The sequence below is a fragment of the Mobula birostris genome, chromosome 5 (assembly GCF_030028105.1).
Source record: "Mobula birostris isolate sMobBir1 chromosome 5, sMobBir1.hap1, whole genome shotgun sequence".
NCBI classification, from domain to species: domain Eukaryota; kingdom Metazoa; phylum Chordata; class Chondrichthyes; order Myliobatiformes; family Myliobatidae; genus Mobula; species Mobula birostris.
Window position 1 is genome coordinate 6810853 of NC_092374.1, and position 16436 is coordinate 6827288.

Below are 16436 nucleotides of genomic sequence, written 5' to 3' on the forward strand. Positions count from 1 at the left end.
TGGCAGAGAGACTCGATGGGCCGATTGGCCTAACTCTGCTCCAATGTTTTATGGTCTTGTGTCTCTCAGCTTGGTTTTCGTTCTCAGCTTGGTTTTCGTTCTCACCTCTTACGGAACATCTATGAGCCAACTCAGCATCGCCCCCTGCCGGCTTTGCGGGGGAGTCGCAGCCCGTCCGATCTCCGCTGAATGGACTTGACTCTCCGCTGTACGAATGGGATCTTCCCCGGGAGGCGTCGCGATCCTGTATTCAGTGCGGGATTGGCGGGGGCCGAGATGCAGCCAATGAATTATTCTGTGGTGCGCTGCTGAGGGAGGGGATAAGCTCTCCGGCACTTGGTGCAGAGAGCGAGAGAGAGCGAAGCGTAACCCCAGTTCGCAGTTGGAGAGAGAGGTGTCAGCCGAAACATCTCGCAGTCCGCTCAAATCCACTGACAGCGGCGGGAGAGGGAGTTTACACTGGGGCAGAATCTGGCCTCTGCTTGCGCTATCTCTCCATCGGCTGTGCGAGTTATTGAGTCATATTGGAACAGCAGCCTCATCCTATCCGGAGGAGGGAGAGAGAGACCCACCGCTGAATGATCCTGACACGCTGCAACGAGATCACAGTGAGTCCAGTTTTAATTTAATATCAACTAAATAAGTCCCAAGAAATCCCGGGTCTCCGAGGTGGTCGCGGGAGGACGAGGCTCTCCCTGTGGTGGGGGCTAATAGACAAGGTTACTACCAACTTGCGGAAGGTCGAGGGAGAGGGTCTCCGGCCGCGATCTCAGCGTACAGGGCTGGGTTAGAGAGTTGGAAAGTGGAGAGGTGGATGTGTGGACAATTGTAACACACGTAAACACAGAGACGCACACACATTCACACATTGCTGGAGGAACTCAGCAGGTCAGGCAGCATCTATGGAGATGATAAACAGTCGACGTTTCGAGTCGCGACCCTCAATTTCGCCTGAGGCCATCAAATCACTGGTTCCGCGCTGACCGAAACCGCTTGCAAATTGCCCGAAGACTTTCTCGGGCGGGGGTTTTCTCCTGAGGAAGGTCAAGTTTTGGTGTAATGGAGGTGAGGGTTAATCCCAGTGAGGCGGGTCCGGGGATTGGGGATTTGACAGTGAGGTGTAATTCTGACCACGAGATGTGGAGGGGGTAGAATGTGAGTGAGGAGGGAAGAGGAGATGGGGCGGTGAGGATGGTGGGAGAGAAAATGAGGGAGAGAATCAAGGGAGCACATAACATGCTGGACGAACTTGGTAGGTCAGGCAACATCTATGGAAATGAATAAAGAGTCGATGTTTCAGGCTGAGACCCTACATCAGAACAGTATGACAGTTAATCCAGTCCAGACAATGGGTCTCGACCAACCCTCTCTCACCTCCACAGATACGGCTCAACCTGCCGAGTTTCTTCTCCATCTGGTTTATTTATTTAGAGATACAGTAACCCACTGATTTAACTCTAGCCTAATCACAGGACAATTTGCAATGACCAATTAATTTATAACCAGTACGCCTTTGGACTGTGAGAGGAAACCAGAGCACCCGGAGGAAACCCACATGGTCACGGGGAGAACATACAAACTCCTTGCAGTTGGTGCCAGGGGTGAACTGTAATCTTCTGAACCACCCAAAGCTGTTTGAGTGTCAGGCTGAGCATTACACTGTCTTCCGTGCTGCTCTGGACCCCAGCATCTGGTGCCTCTGAACGGGACAGACTGATGGAGTTGGGTGCAGATATGTCAGTCCTCATTGACGAGAGTTTTTGCTTCTGGGCTGTGAAGTGATGCCGAGACAGAGGGAGTTGTCATGAAGGCACTGGTGAATGGTGGGACTCCAATTTGTCTCATGTACTCTGAAATGTGAAATGTGTCGTTTGCATCAAATCAAATCAGTGAGCATAAGCTGGGGGCAGCCCACAAGTGTTGCCACTCTTCTGATGCCAACGTAACATGCTCACGGCTTACTAACCCTCATAGTTCCCCCCCATACATCACAGTGGGGATTCTCAGATCCACCCCTCACCAGTCCCTCCATTCAGTGAGTTCCCATCTCATCCTCTACCCCGAATTCAACTATCCATCTGATCCCTGTAGCTTCCAGCTTCCCAAATGTACTGGTTGCATTCTTGAATATGATAAAGGATAGAACGGAGAACAGAGAACAGTAACAGCTCAGGAACAGGACCTTCGGCCCACAATGTTGTACTGAACCAATTAAGCTAGCAATCAAATGGCTGACTAGTCCCCTCTGCCTACACAATGCCCATTTCCCTCACATCCCTGTGCCTATCTAAATGTGTCTTAAAAGGCTCTAATGTGTCTGCCTCTACTGCCACCCTGGCGGTGCATTCCAGGCACCCACTACTCTCTTTGTTCAAAAAAATCTCCTTTCAAGTTACCCCCTCTCATCTTAAACCAATACCTCCTGGTGTTAGACATCTTAGCCTTTGGTAGAGATATTGTCTGTCTGCTCTCTCTGTCTCTCATAGTGTTATAAACCTCTATCAAATCTCCCCTCAGTCTTTGCCACCCTAGAGAAAACAACCTCTCATTATAACACACGCCCTCTAATCCAGGCAGCACCCTGGTGAACCCCTTCTGCACCCTCTCCAAAGCCTCAACATCCTTCCTGTAATGGGGTGACCAGAACTGTACGCAATACTCCCTGACCTGCTGGGTGTTTCCAGAATTTTCTGTTTCAGATTCAAGTTCAAGGTTATTGTCATTCAACTGTATAAATGTATACGGCCAAACGAGAGAATGTTCCTCCTGACCAATGGGCACAACACAGAACATATAACTCACACCAAAACACAAAGTCATATTACCACAAATAAATTAACAAATAATAAGGTGCATTTAAAAAGTAAACAGTCTAACACTAATGGCGCTTCATACGTGATGAGACCAGGGTTGTGACAGGGGGTTTCAGTAGTCTCTCAGCCTGGGGAAGAAGCTGTTTCCCATCCTAACAGTCCTTGTCCTAATGCTGCAGTACCTCCTGACTCATGATAGGGGGCCAAAGAGACTGTTGGATGGATGGGAGGGGTCATTGACAATGCTAAGGTCTCTGTGTACACAGTGCTTCTGATAAATATCTCGGAGGAGTGGAAGAGAAACCCTGATGATCCTCTCAGCTGTCTTCATGATCCTTTGTTGGGATTTGCAGCCAGGTGCCTTGCAACTCCCGTACCAGATGGAGATGCAGCTGGTCAGGACACTCTCCATGGCGCTCCTGCAAAAGTTGGTCAGAATTCGGGAGGGGAGTGGTGGAGCTTCACTCACCTCGATCTCCTCAGGACGTGAAGACACTGCTGTGCTTTCTTGACTAAAGAAGTGGTGTTGAGGGAGCAGGTGAGATCGTCTGTGATGTGCACTCTGAGAATCTGCGGCATTTTGATCTTTAGGCCAGAACATTCTTGGCTGGAATTCTTGGTAGGGATAGAGAATTCCAAACTCTGAATAAAGATGTTTCACCTCAGATTTAATTTTATTGTTGTGGGCATACGTAGCCAGTGTGTAAAAGCCTTGAAAACTGGCTCTTTGCAGGAGCAGCACTGTACATTACAGACTCCACTGCATTGGTGGGACCTGACGTAGACTGGTGGGGAAGGGTGCTTTGTCAAGCACCTTCACTCCATTGGCCACAAAGGTGAGTTTTCTCAGTGGCCACCCATTTTAATTCCAATCCCCATTCCCATTCCAATATGTTGGTCCATGGCCTCCTCTACTACCACAAGGAGACCACACTCTGGTTGGAGGAGCAACACCTCATATCCTGAACACAAGAGATTCTGCAGGTGCTGGGAATCCAGAGCAACACACACAAAATGCTGGTGGATCTCAGCAGGTCAGGCAGCATCTATGGAGGGGAATAAACAGTTGACATTGGGGCTGTGACCCTCCATCAGGACTGGAGAGGAAGGGCAAAGAGGCCAGAATAAGAAGAGGGTGTTGGGGGGGAAGGAGGACAAGCTAGAAAGTGATAAGTGATGCTACATGAGTGAGGAGGGTGATAAAGTGAGAAGTTGGAAAAGGTAAAGGACTGTAGAAGAACCTCATATCTTGACTGGGTAGCTTCCAACCTGATGGCATGAACCTCACTTTTTCTAACTTCCAGTAATTTCTGCCCTCCTCCCTCTTTCTTTCTTTCTCCATTCCCCATTCTGTTTCTTCCCTTACCCATCGTCTTCTCCTCTGTGCCTATCGTCCTTCCCTTTCTCCCATGGTCCACTGTCCCCTCCCAACAGATTCCTTCTTCTGCCCTTCACCTCTTCTACCTATCCCCTGCCAGCTTCTCGCTTCATCCTCTCATCTCTCACCCATCTTTCCCCCTCACCTACCAGCTTATACTCCTCCCCCTCCACCACCACCTTATTCTGGTTTCTAACCCCCTCCTTTCCATGGAAGCTCTTGACCCAAAATATCAACAGTTCATTCCTCTCCGTAGATGCTGTCTGATCTGCTGAGTTCCTCCAGCATTTTGTAGGTGTTGCTCTGGATTTCCAACAGCTACGGACTTTATTCCATTGACCTCAACATGAACTTTAACACCTTTTGTTGTATCTCCCCTTAATGTTACCTCAGATAAAGAAAAGCAGCCTCATCTTTTCCCGTCATTACATTTTACTATGGTTCCATTTGAATAATTCTGTGAAGGTTGGTGGAGTTGTGGATAGGGTGGAGGGTTGTTATAGGTTGCAACGGGTTGATGATAGGATGCAGAGCTGAACTGAAAGTGGCAGATGGAATTTAACTCAAAAAAGTGTGAACTGATTCACTTTGGAACGTCAAATTTGATGGCAAAAAACGGGGTTAATGGCAGGATTCTTAGCAGTGTGGAGGAACAGAGGTGATCCACGTCCATAGATCCTTCAGAGTTGTTTTTGCATGTTGATAGGGTGGTTAAGGAGGTGTATGGTGTGTTGGCCATTAATGGAGGGATTGAGTTCAAGGGTGCCAGGTAATGTTGCATTTCTATAAAACCATATTTAGATGACACCTGGATTATTGAGTTCAACTCTGGTGACCTCATTATAGGAAAGATGTAGAAGAGGGTGCAGAAGAGATTTACCAGGATTAGAGAGCACGTCTTTTGAGGAGAGGTTGAGCAACTTAGTTAGGGCTTTTCCCTTTGGAGTGAATGAGATGAGAGATGACTTGACAGAGGTGTTCGAGATGATAAGAGGCATAGATCGAGTGGACAATCAGAGACTTTTTCCCAGGGTGAAAATAGCTGATATGAAATGATATTTTTTAAGGTGATTGGAGTAAAGTATAGGTGAGGATGTTAGAGATGTTAGATATGGCAGTAGAGGGAGATATATTAGGGACCTACAGTGAGGTCAATCTTACCCTTCCCTCTTACGTAGCTCGCCATTTTTCTATCATCCATGTGCCTATCTAAGAGCTTTTTAAATGTCCCTAATGTCTCTCTACCTCCATCTCTGGCAGCATGTTCCACACACCCACCATTCTCTGTGTGAAGGAAAAAACTACCTCTGACATCCTCCTTACACTTTTCTGCAATCACCTTAAAATTATGTCCCCTACAGTCTGGGGTTGTGATAGGATTGTTCAGGTGAGCTTGGAAGAATATTTTGCTGAACCATGAGGTCTTCAGGTTTCTGCACATCTTGGCTAATGGCAGTATCAAGAAGAGGGCACGTCATGGATGGTGAGGGTCTTTGATAATGGATGTCGTGTTGTGGATGGTGGGGGTCTTTGATAATGGATGTCGTGTTGTGGATGGTGGGGGTCTTTGATAATGGATGTTGTGTTGTGGATGGTGGGGGTCTTTGATAATTGATGTGGTGTTGTGGGTGGTGGGGGTCTTTGATAATTGATGTTGTGTTGTGGATGGTGGGGGTCTTTGATAATTGATGTGGTGTTGTGGATGGTGGGGGTCTTTGATAATTGATGTTGTGTTGTGGATAGTGGGGGTCTTTGATAATTGATGTGGTGTTGTGGATGGTGGGGGTCTTTGATAATGGATGTGGTGTTGTGGATGGTGGGGGTCTTTGATCATGGATGTCGTGTTGTGGATGGTGGGGGTCTTTGATCATGAATGTCACCTTCCTGAGACATTGCCCCTTGAAGATAACTTCATAGGGGAGACAGAGTCATAACAAGTGGATCATTTTCAGGCTGGGAGGATGTAACTAGTGGACATCCCCAAGGATCTGTCCTTGGCCTTCAATTAATGGCCTACAGGAAGGGACAGTAGGTAAGGTCTCCAAGTTCATCATCAAAGGTCCCCACATCTGGGCCATTGCCATCTTCTCCCAGCTCCCATCGTCCAGGAGGTTACAGAAGCCTGAAGTCCCACACCCCCAGGTTCAGGAACAGTAACTTCCCTTCAGCTATTCAGTTGTTGACCAACCAGCACGACCTTAACCCCTGCAGTTTAGCAACACAGATTAGCTTTATTAATCACTGCCTCACAACAGCTGCACTTTGATCACTTCGCACTAAAATGGATTATTCTTTTGTCATAATTTTGTTCTTCATTGTAAAATTTGTGCATAATTTACATTTAATTGACACTCAGTGGCCGCTTTATTAGGTACACTTGTACACCTGCTCGTTAATGCAAATATCTAATCAGCCAATCATGTGGCAGCATCTCAATGCAAAAAAACATGCAGACATGGTTAAGAGATTCAGTCATTGTTCAGATCAAACAACAGAATGGGGAAGAAGTGTGATCTAACATGGACTGACTGAAGGTACCAGGCTAGGTGGTTTGAGTATCTCAGAAACTGCTGATCTCCTGGGATTTTACAGAGTTTATGAGGAGTCTCGAGAGTTTACAGAGAGTGGTTCGAGAAACAAAAAAGAAACCAGGCAATGAGCAGCAGCTCTGTGGGGAAAATCCCTTTGTAAATGAGAGAGGTCAGAGGAGAATGGTCAGACGGATTCACGCTGACAGGAAGGTGACAGTAACTCAATAACCACATGTCACAACAGTGGGGTGCAGAAGGACGTCTCTGAGCGCACAACATGTCGAACCTTGACGTGGACGGGCTCCAGCAGCCAAAGACCATGAACACACACCGAGTGGCCACTTGATTAGGTGGCGGTGGGGGCCGGGGGGTAAAGTGACCACTGTATGTTTTTCCTCAGAATGCTGCTTACCTGATGGGATGAACTGGGGTTGCGTGTGACTCGTGAGGTTGCCCTGGTGGGAGCCAGTGTGGACTTGAGGAGGGAATAGCCTCCTGTGTAAGTTAAGGTTCTCCAGGCTTCAGGGGTCAGTCGAATGTAGCAGTGGTTCTGCTGCAGTGCTGCAGCAAGTTAACCTTGTGTGCATTAACATCGAATGGCAAAAGGAAGGCCGTTTGGTGATTCTCACTTTGTCAACAAGAGCTGAGTGCTGACTGCAGGGAAATGGTTGCAGCGGATCTGCAGTGTAGCTGAGCTCAGGGTCTGTCACTGCCTGCCACACTCTTGCTGTCTTGACCCTCCCAGCCACCACACTCTTCCACACAGAGCTGGTAACGTGCCGCTCACCCCACTGAGCGCACTGCCATGGCGCGCTGCCACAAGAAAGCAGCCCCTGTCACCGAGGACCCTCACCATCGGGGGTTCCCAACCTCTCTCATACCATTAACTGAGAGGCCCGTGGACCCCAGCTTGGGAACCGTTGCCCACCATCCAGCCCATGCTCTCTTCTCACTGCTGCCTCAGGACCCACACCACCAGGCTCAGGGACAGTTATTACCCTGCAGTCATCAGGCTCCTGAAGCAGAGGGGAAGACTTCACTCACCTCAACGTTGAACTGATTCCACAACCTACTGATGCACTTTCAACCTCTGCAGTTCATGTTGTCAGTGGTTTTTGTGATCTGCACAATTTGTCTTCTTTACTACATCGTTGTTTGCCATGCTTTGTCTATGTTTAGATTTTCATAAATTCTTTTGTATATTTTTATTTCCCTATAAATGCCTGCAAGAATATGAACCTTGGTGTAGTACTGTATGTGGTGACATATACAGTACTGTCTTAGGCACATATATATAGCTAGGGTGCCTAAGGCTTTTGCACAGTTCTGAATTTGTCAACGTGGAGCGGAGAGCGAGTTTGTAAATCTGGTGGGAGCAAAGACTGTTGGGAATGGTGAGGGTGGAGCGCCGCAGGAGGGGTGTGGGACAGGTGGCAGAGAGGAGTGCCAGGGGCAAGGAGTGGCAGAGAAGGAGTGCCAGGGGTGAGGGGTGGCAGAGAAGGAGTGCCAGAGGCAAGGGGTGGCAGAGAAAAGGTGCCAGGGGTGAGGGATGGCATGCACTCAACCCTGAGACACCAGGCAAGATCATTTGATTCCAAACAATTAACTTATTGATCATTACAGAATGTCTCTCTGGTGCTTCCCACTCCCTCCCCTCTCCCTTTTCCCAACCATGATTCCCCTCTCCCTGCCCCCTTCCCAGTCTCAGTCTACAAAAGAGACCCGTATCAGAATCAGGTTTGACATCACTCACATATGCCTTTAAATGTGTTTTTTTTTATGCGGCAGCAGTACAGAGCAACACATAAAATTACTGCAGTACTGTGCAAGTCTCAGGTCCCCTGGCTGTACCCTGTATATGAACCCAAGACCCTGGCACAGTACTGCGTGTACTTTGATAATGAACTTTACTGTGACTTTGATCACATTTATACCCAATTCCCTATCTTCCTTTCATTTTCCTTTCAGAATTGAAGTTGAAAGTAAATTTATTATTGAAGTACATATATGTCACCATATACCACCCTGACATTCATTTTCTCACAGTGGAAAAGAGAAGTACAATAGACTTAATGAAAAACTGCACACAAAGGCCGACAAACAGCCAATGAGCAAAAGAAGACAAACTGAGCAAACACTGAAAAGAATAAGTAGATAGATAGAAAGCTATGACTGAGAATATGTAGTCCTTGAAAGTGGATCAGCAGGCTGTGGAATCAGTTCATTGATGGGTGAGTGAAGTTATCCCCTCTGGTTCAGGAGCCTGATAGTTGAGGGGTAATAACTGCTCCTGAACCTGGTGGTGTGGATCCTGAGGCTCCTGTACCTCCTGACTGATGGTCGAGGGATAATAACTGTTCCTGAACCTGGTGGTGTGGGTCCTGAGGCTCCTGTACCTCCTGCCTGATGGTTGAGGGGTAATAACGGTTCCTGAACCTGATGGTGTGGGTCCTGAGGCTCCTGTACCTCCTGCCTGATGGTTGAGGGTAATAACTGTTCCTGAACCTGGTGGTGTGGGTCCTGAGGCTCCTGTACCTCCTGTCTGATGGTTGAGGGGTAATAACGGTTCCTGAACCTGATGGTGTGGGTCCTGAGGCTCCTGTACCTCCTGCCTGATGGTTGAGGGGTAATAACGGTTCCTGAACCTGATGGTGTGGGTCCTGAGGCTCCTGTACCTCCTGACTGATGGCGGCAGTGAGAAGAGAGTGTGGCCTGGGTGGTGGGGTCCCAGATGATGGATGCTGGTTTCCCACGACAGTACTGTGTGTAGATGTGCCAAGTGGTTGGGAGGGCTTTCCCGTGATGGATGTTTCACGGATCTGACCCCAGCACACCCTCAGTTGTGCTGGTCAGAGACACAAACGATGTATTTCCCTGTAAGTTTCGATGTATGTGTGACACTAACTGAATCTCGCATTGTGATGCAACGTGGATTACACTGCCCCGACAGGTTTTCATTTCATTCATAGGATCTGTGTCACAGCAGCAATGCCAGCACTGACGGCCCGCCCCTAACTGCCCGCGGGGAGGTGGCAGAGCGGGGGTGAGCTGCCCACATCAGTCACCGCGGGACTACCAGGTTCAAAGACAGTCTTCATCCCGTCGTTTGCAGACTCTTGATCAGCTGAGAACGTCTGCCTGTGATGCTGTCGTGCACGGCAGTGTAGCAGTGAGCATAGCCCTTGGCAGTGCCAGCACTAATTCTGTAAGAGTTTGTATGTTCTCCCCGTGACCTGCGGACTTCCTCCGGGTGCTCCTCCTTCGCCCAAAGATGTCCAGGTTAGAGTGAGTGAGTTGTGGGCATTCTGTGTTGGCATCAGAAGTGTGGCCACATTGCGGGCTGCTCCCAGCCCGTCCTCGGACGACGTTGGCCAGTGATGCAAACAACACATTTCACTATATGTTTTGGTGAACATGTGACAAATAAAGGTAATCTTTAAACTTTATCTAACAGCAGAGGGGTAGGTGTCTGGTAGGGAGAGGCCATGGCACAGGATTATAAAAAGCTGCAGCAAGCTGTAAACTCAGCCAGTCCAGCGTGGGCACGGGCCTCCCCAGCAACAAGGATGTCTTCTAAAGGCAATGCCTCAGAAAGGTGGCATCCATCATTGAGGACCCCCAGCACCCAGGACGTGCCCTCTTCTCATTGCTACCCTCAGGGCGGAGGCACAGGAGCCTGAAGACTCACACTCAACGATTCAGGATCAGCTTCTTCCCCTCCACCATCAGATTTGTGAATGGACAATGAACCATGAACACTGCCTCATTTTTCCTCCCTTTGTGCACTACCTATTGAATTTAATTTTCCTTCTTTTTATATGTACTGATTGTATTCTATAATTTTTATTATTATGTACAGCAACACATCGAGGAAATGGAAGTCATCCAAAAATTGAAGGATAGATCTATATGGAAAAGCATGGTCACCAAATCCCGCACCGGACATGGTGCCCAGACAGACTGACGTGTATTGCAAATTACTGCTGCTGCAAAACAACAAATCTCACCGCAGATCCCAGCGATGCTAGACCCAATGTTGAAGCATCTCAGGCCTGTAGGTTAGCTGGTTAGTTTAGCGGCCGTTGAGCACGCACTGGATTGAAGCGTCCGTTTCCATGTTCACAGAGTCACGGCGGTGTAGTGGTTAGCTGGTTAGTTTAGCGGCCGTTGAGCACGCACTGGATTGAAACATCCGTTTCCATGTTCACAGTCACGGCGGTGTAGTGGTTAGCTGGTTAGTTTAGCGGCCGTTGAGCACGCACTGGATTGAAGCGTCCGTTTCCATGTTCACAGAGTCACGGCGGTGTAGTGGTTAGCTGGTTAGTTTAGCGGCCGTTGAGCACGCACTGGATTGAAGCGTCCGTTTCCATGTTCACAGAGTCACGGCGGTGTAGTGGTTAGCTGGTTAGTTTAGCGGCCGTTGAGCACGCACTGGATTGAAGCGTCCGTTTCCATGTTCACAGTCACGGCGGTGTAGTGGTTAGCTGGTTAGTTTAGTGGCCGTTGAGCACGCACTGGATTGAAGCGTCCGTTTCCATGTTCACAGAGTCACGGCGGTGTAGTGGTTAGCGCGACGCTGTTACAGCTCGGGCCGTCAGAGTTCAGAGTTCAATTCTTGCACCGTCTGTAAGGAGTCTGTACGTTCTCCCTGTGACCGCGTGGGTCTCCCCCAATAATCCAAGGAAGTTCTGGTCAGTAGTTAAAAGGTTATTTAAGCTGTCCTGTGATTAGGCTAGAGTTCAATATGTGTGTTGCTAGGCGATGCGGCTCGTTGGGCTCGAAGGTCACGTGAGTAAATAAGATACGGGCCGGTTTGTGTAACGATAATAAACTTACCAATTTACCAATTTGCATTTACCAAGATACAGGAAAAAAAACTTTGTTTTACATGCCGTCCATACAGGTCACTTCACTACAACAGTACAGGGGAAAACACCAAGAGAAGGCAGAATAAAGTGTCCCAGCTACAGAGAGAGTGCTGTGCAGCTACACAGTGAGGTGCCAGGTCACAATGAGGTAGATTGTGCGGTAAAGTGCCCATCCTATCATACCAAAGGACTGTTTAATAGCTGTCCTTGTGGACATACTTCTAGGCTTTGGTATCTTCTCTTGCCGCGAAGGGGAGAAGGCTGGCTGCTTTACTGGGACGGTGAGGAGTGTGGGCAGACACCACAGATTAGCGGCTGGGTTCTGTGATGTGCTGAGCTGTGTTCACAACTCACTGCAGTTCCTTTCGTTCATGAGCAGGGCAGTGGCCACACCAGATGGTGGTGTATTCGGTCAGGATACTTTCCGTGGGGCATCGATGAGAACTGGCGAGGGTCAAAGGTTACATGCCGAATTCCTTTAGCCTCCTGAGGAAGAGGAGCTGCTGCTGGGATTTCTCAGCGACCTGCTGGAGGAACTCCACGGGCCGGGCAGCATCTGTGGGGAGGGAATGAACTGTCGACGTTTCGGAACGGAAACCCTGCATCAGGGCTAGGAGTGGAGAGGGGGAGACGGATGGTTCTGAGAGGAGAGAGGGAGATGTGAGACAGAATCCTGAGCTGATTGGTGGACTGGGGAGAGGTGTAAGTGTGTGAGTTGATGCTTTTCCCCCCCCACTATCCATTTATTAAAGGCCTGTCCAAGAGGTTCACGAGAATGATCCCGGGAATGAAAGGGTTAACGTATGAGGAGCATTTGACGGTTCTGCAGTTGGTGGAGTGCAGGAAAATGAAGGGAGAGTCTCATTGAAACATATCCGGAATTGAAAGCCTCAATAGGGTGGATGTGAAGAGGATGTTTCCGACAGTGCGGAAGTCTTAAGACCAGAGGGCACAGACTCAAAATAGAGGGACGTCCCTTGAGGAGAAATTATCTAGAGAGGGTGGTGAATCTGTGGAATTCGTTGCCACAAAGTGCGGTGAGGCCAAAGCATTGGATAGACAGTATTTAAAGTGGAGGTTGATAGGTTCTTGATTGGTAAGGGTGTCAGAGGTTATGGGGAGAAGGCAGGAGAGGGGTTGAGAGGGATAATAAGTCAGCCATGATGGAATGGTGGAGCAGACTTGATGGGCCGAATGGCCTAATTCTGCTGCCTCATGCGTTTGTGTGGATGGGTGGGAGGAAGGGAAAGGGGCTCGTTTTCCTGTTGTCATTGTGGTTGCTTGAGTTGTTCTCTGAACGTTGTGAACATGCTGTGTCGGCACCAGAATCTGGGCCGTCCCCAACACATCCTTAGGTTGTGTTGGTGACGCAGATGGTGCATTGCACTGTGTGCTTCAATGTACTTGTGACAAATAAAGCTACAGCGGTGCTGGAAACTTTGTGAACCCTGTAGAATTTTCTCTATTACTGCATAAATATCACCTAAAATGTGATCAGATCTTCATGTAAGTCCTAAAACTAGATAAAGAGAACCCAATTAAATAAATAACACAAAAACATTATACTAGTTCATTTACTTATTGAGAAAAGTGATCTAATATTACATGTATTTGTTGGAAAAAGTATGTGAACTTCTGGGGTAATGCCTTCTACAAAAGCTATTTGGAGTCGGGTGTTCCAATCTATGAGATGAGATTGGAGGTGTGGGGTGTAGAGGTGCCCTGCCCTATAAAAAAGGCACACAAAGTCAGGCACACAGCCTGCTCTCCTCAAGAAAGATCTGTTTATGTGCACCATGCCTCGATCAAAACAGTTTTCAGAGGACCTTAGAAGAAGAATTGTAGAGATGCACGAAGCTGAAGAAAGCTACAAAGGCATTCCTAAAGACCTGAGTGTTCATCAGTCCACAGTAAGAGAAATGTTCTACAAATGTGGGAAACCCAGTAATGTTGCCACTCTCCTTAGGAGTAGGCGTCTTGCAAAGATCTCACCAAGAACACCAAAGTGCAGTGCTGAAGGAGGTGAAAAGGAACCCAAGGGTAACAGCAAAAGATTCAGAGCAAGAAGGCTGCGAGTGAACGGCTGATTTTCAGAGCCAAGGCAGTTTTTACCACTCGGGATAAAAGAGAGGCAAGACTGCGCAGGCGCGTGACGTCAGCCAGTAGAGCGTGAAAGGTTTAAAAATAAGACCGCCATATCCAGCGGGCAGCGGAGTGAGAGGCAGCAGAGTGATAGGGCTTTGGCGGTAATGGGATGAGGCGAGGTAGGTTTACCGGTGTTACTTGTGGAAAGGAGGAAGTATGTGTGTGAGGCCAGTTTTCTGTGCTCGGTGTCAGGTGTGGGAGGTCCTGGTGTCTCCCAGCCTCCCGGATGGCCATATCTGCACCAGGTGCGTTGAGCTGCAGCTCTTAAGGGACTGAGCTAGGGAACTGAAGATGCAGTTCGATGACCTTCGTCTGGTCAGGGAGAGCGAGGAGGTGACAGAGAGGAGTCATAGGCACAGGGGCCACGGGAGACAGACAAGTGGGTCACAGTCAGGAGGGGGAAGGGGAATAGTCAGGTACTAGAGAGTACCCCAGTGGCTGTGCCCTTTGATAATAAGTACTCCTGTTTGAGTACTGTTGGGGGGGACAGCCTACCTGGGGGAAGCAACAGTGGCCGTGCCTCTAGCACAGAGTCCGGCCCTCTTGCTCAGAAGGGTAGAGAAAGGAAGAGGAAGTCAGCAGTGATAGGGGACTCTATTGTTAGGGGGTCAGGCAGTCGATTCTGTGGATGCAGGAAAGAAAGTCAGATGGTAGTTTGCCTCCCAGGTGCCAGGGTCCGAGATGTTTCAGATCACGTCCAAGATATCCTGCAGTGGGAGGGAGAACAGCCAGAGGTCGTGGTACATAGTGGTACCAATGACATAGGTAGGAAAAGGGAAGAGGTCCTGAAAAAAGACTACAGGGAGTTGGGAAGGAAGTTGAGAAGCAGGATCAAGGGTAGTAATCTCAGGATTACTGCCTGTGCCACGTGACAGTGAGTATAGGAATAGAATGAGGTGGGGGATAAATGCGTGGCTGAGGGATTGGAGCAGGGGGCAGGGATTCAGATTTCTGGATCATTGGGATCTCTTTTGGGGCAGGTGTGACCTGTACAAAAAGGACGGGTTGCACTTGAATCCCAGGGGGACCAATATCCTGGCGGGGAGGTTTGCTAAGGCTACAGGGGAGAGTTTAAACTAGAATTGTTGGGGGGGGTGGGAACCGAACTGAAGAGACTGGGGAAGAGGAGGCTGGCTCACAAATAGAGAAAGCTTGTTAACGATGTGAAAGAGAGGAGAGGCAGGTGATAGAGAAGGGACGTGCCCAGACTGAAGGTTTGAGATGCGTGTATTTTAACGCAAGGAGTGTTGTGAACAAAGCGGATGAGCTTAGAGCGTGGATCAGTACTTGGAGCTTAGATGTGGTGGCCATTACAGAGACTTGGATGGCTCAGGGACAGGAATGGTTACTTCAAGTGCCAGGTTTTAGATTGTTTCAGAAAGGACAGGGAGGGAGGAAAAGAGGTGGGGGCGTGGCACTGTTGATCAGAGATAGTGTCACGGCTGCAGAAATGGTGGATGCCATGGAGGGATTGTCTACGGAGTCTCTGTGGGTGGAGGTTAGGAACAGGAAGGGGTCAGTAACTTTACTGGGTGTTTTTTATAGGCCACCCAATAGTAACAGGAGTAGATAAGGAGACAGATCCTGGAAAGGTGTAATAATAACAGAGTTGTAGTGATGGGAGATTTTAATTTCCCAAATATCGATTGGCATCTCCCTAGAGCAAGGGATTTAGATCGGGTGGAGTTTGTTAGGTGTGTTCAGGAAGGTTTCTTGACACAATATGCAGATAAGCCAACAAGAGGAGAGGCTGTATTTGATCTGGTATTGGGAAATGAACCTGGTCAGGTGTCGGATCTCTCAGTGGGAGAGCATTTTGGAGATAGTGATCATAATTCTATCTCCTTTACAATAGCATTGGAGAGAGATAGGAACAGACAAGTTAGGAAAGCATTTGATTGGAGTCAGGGGAATTATGAGGCTATCGGGCAGGAAATTGGAAGCTTAAATTGGAAACAGATGTTCTCAGGGAAAAGTGGAAGAAATGTAGCAAATGTTCAGGGGATATTTGTGTGGAGTTCTACATAGGTACGTTCAAATGAGACAGGGACGTTATGGTAGGGTACAGGAACCGTGGTGTACAAAGGCTGTAATAAATCTAATCAAGAAGAAAAGAAAAGCTTACAAAAGGTTCAGAGAGCTAGGTAATGATAGAGATCTGGAAGATTATAAGGCTAATAGGAAGGAGCTTAAGAAGGAAATTAGGAGAGCCAGAAGCGGCCACGAGAAGGCCTTGGCAGGCAGGATTAAGGAAAACCCCAAGGCATTTGACAAGTATGTGAAGAGCAAGAGGATAAGACGTGAAAGAATAGGACCTATCAAGTGTGACAGTGGGAAAGTATGTATGGAACTGGAGGAAATAGCAGAGGTGCTTAATGAATACTTTACTTCAGTATTCACTATGGAAAAGGACCTTGGCAATTATAGGGATGACTTGCAGCAGACTGAAAAGTTTGAGCATGTAGATATTAAGAAAGAGGATATGCTGGAGCTTTTGGAAAGCATCAAGTTGGATAAGTCTCCAGGACCAGATGAGATGTACCCCAGGCTACTGTGGGAGGCGAGAGAGGAGAATGCTGAGCCTCTGGCAATGATCTTTGCATCAATGAGGACGGGAGAGGTTCCGGAGGATTGGAGGGTTGCGAATGTTGTTCCCTTATTCAAGAAAGGGAGTAGAGATAGCCCAGGAAATTATAGACCA

General features: G+C 48.3%; 1 protein-coding gene across 1 annotated transcript in view; it reads left to right on the top strand.

Moving 5' to 3' along the window:
* The first annotated feature begins 355 nt into the window (after positions 1 to 355).
* phf24 (PHD finger protein 24) overlaps positions 356 to 16436 on the top strand; it is a 63849-nt gene continuing 47768 nt past the window's right edge. Inside the window, exon 1 of the mRNA XM_072257090.1 lies at positions 356 to 608. The gene's annotated coding sequence lies outside the window, so the exon portion shown is untranslated. The remainder of the gene's footprint in view (positions 609 to 16436) is intronic.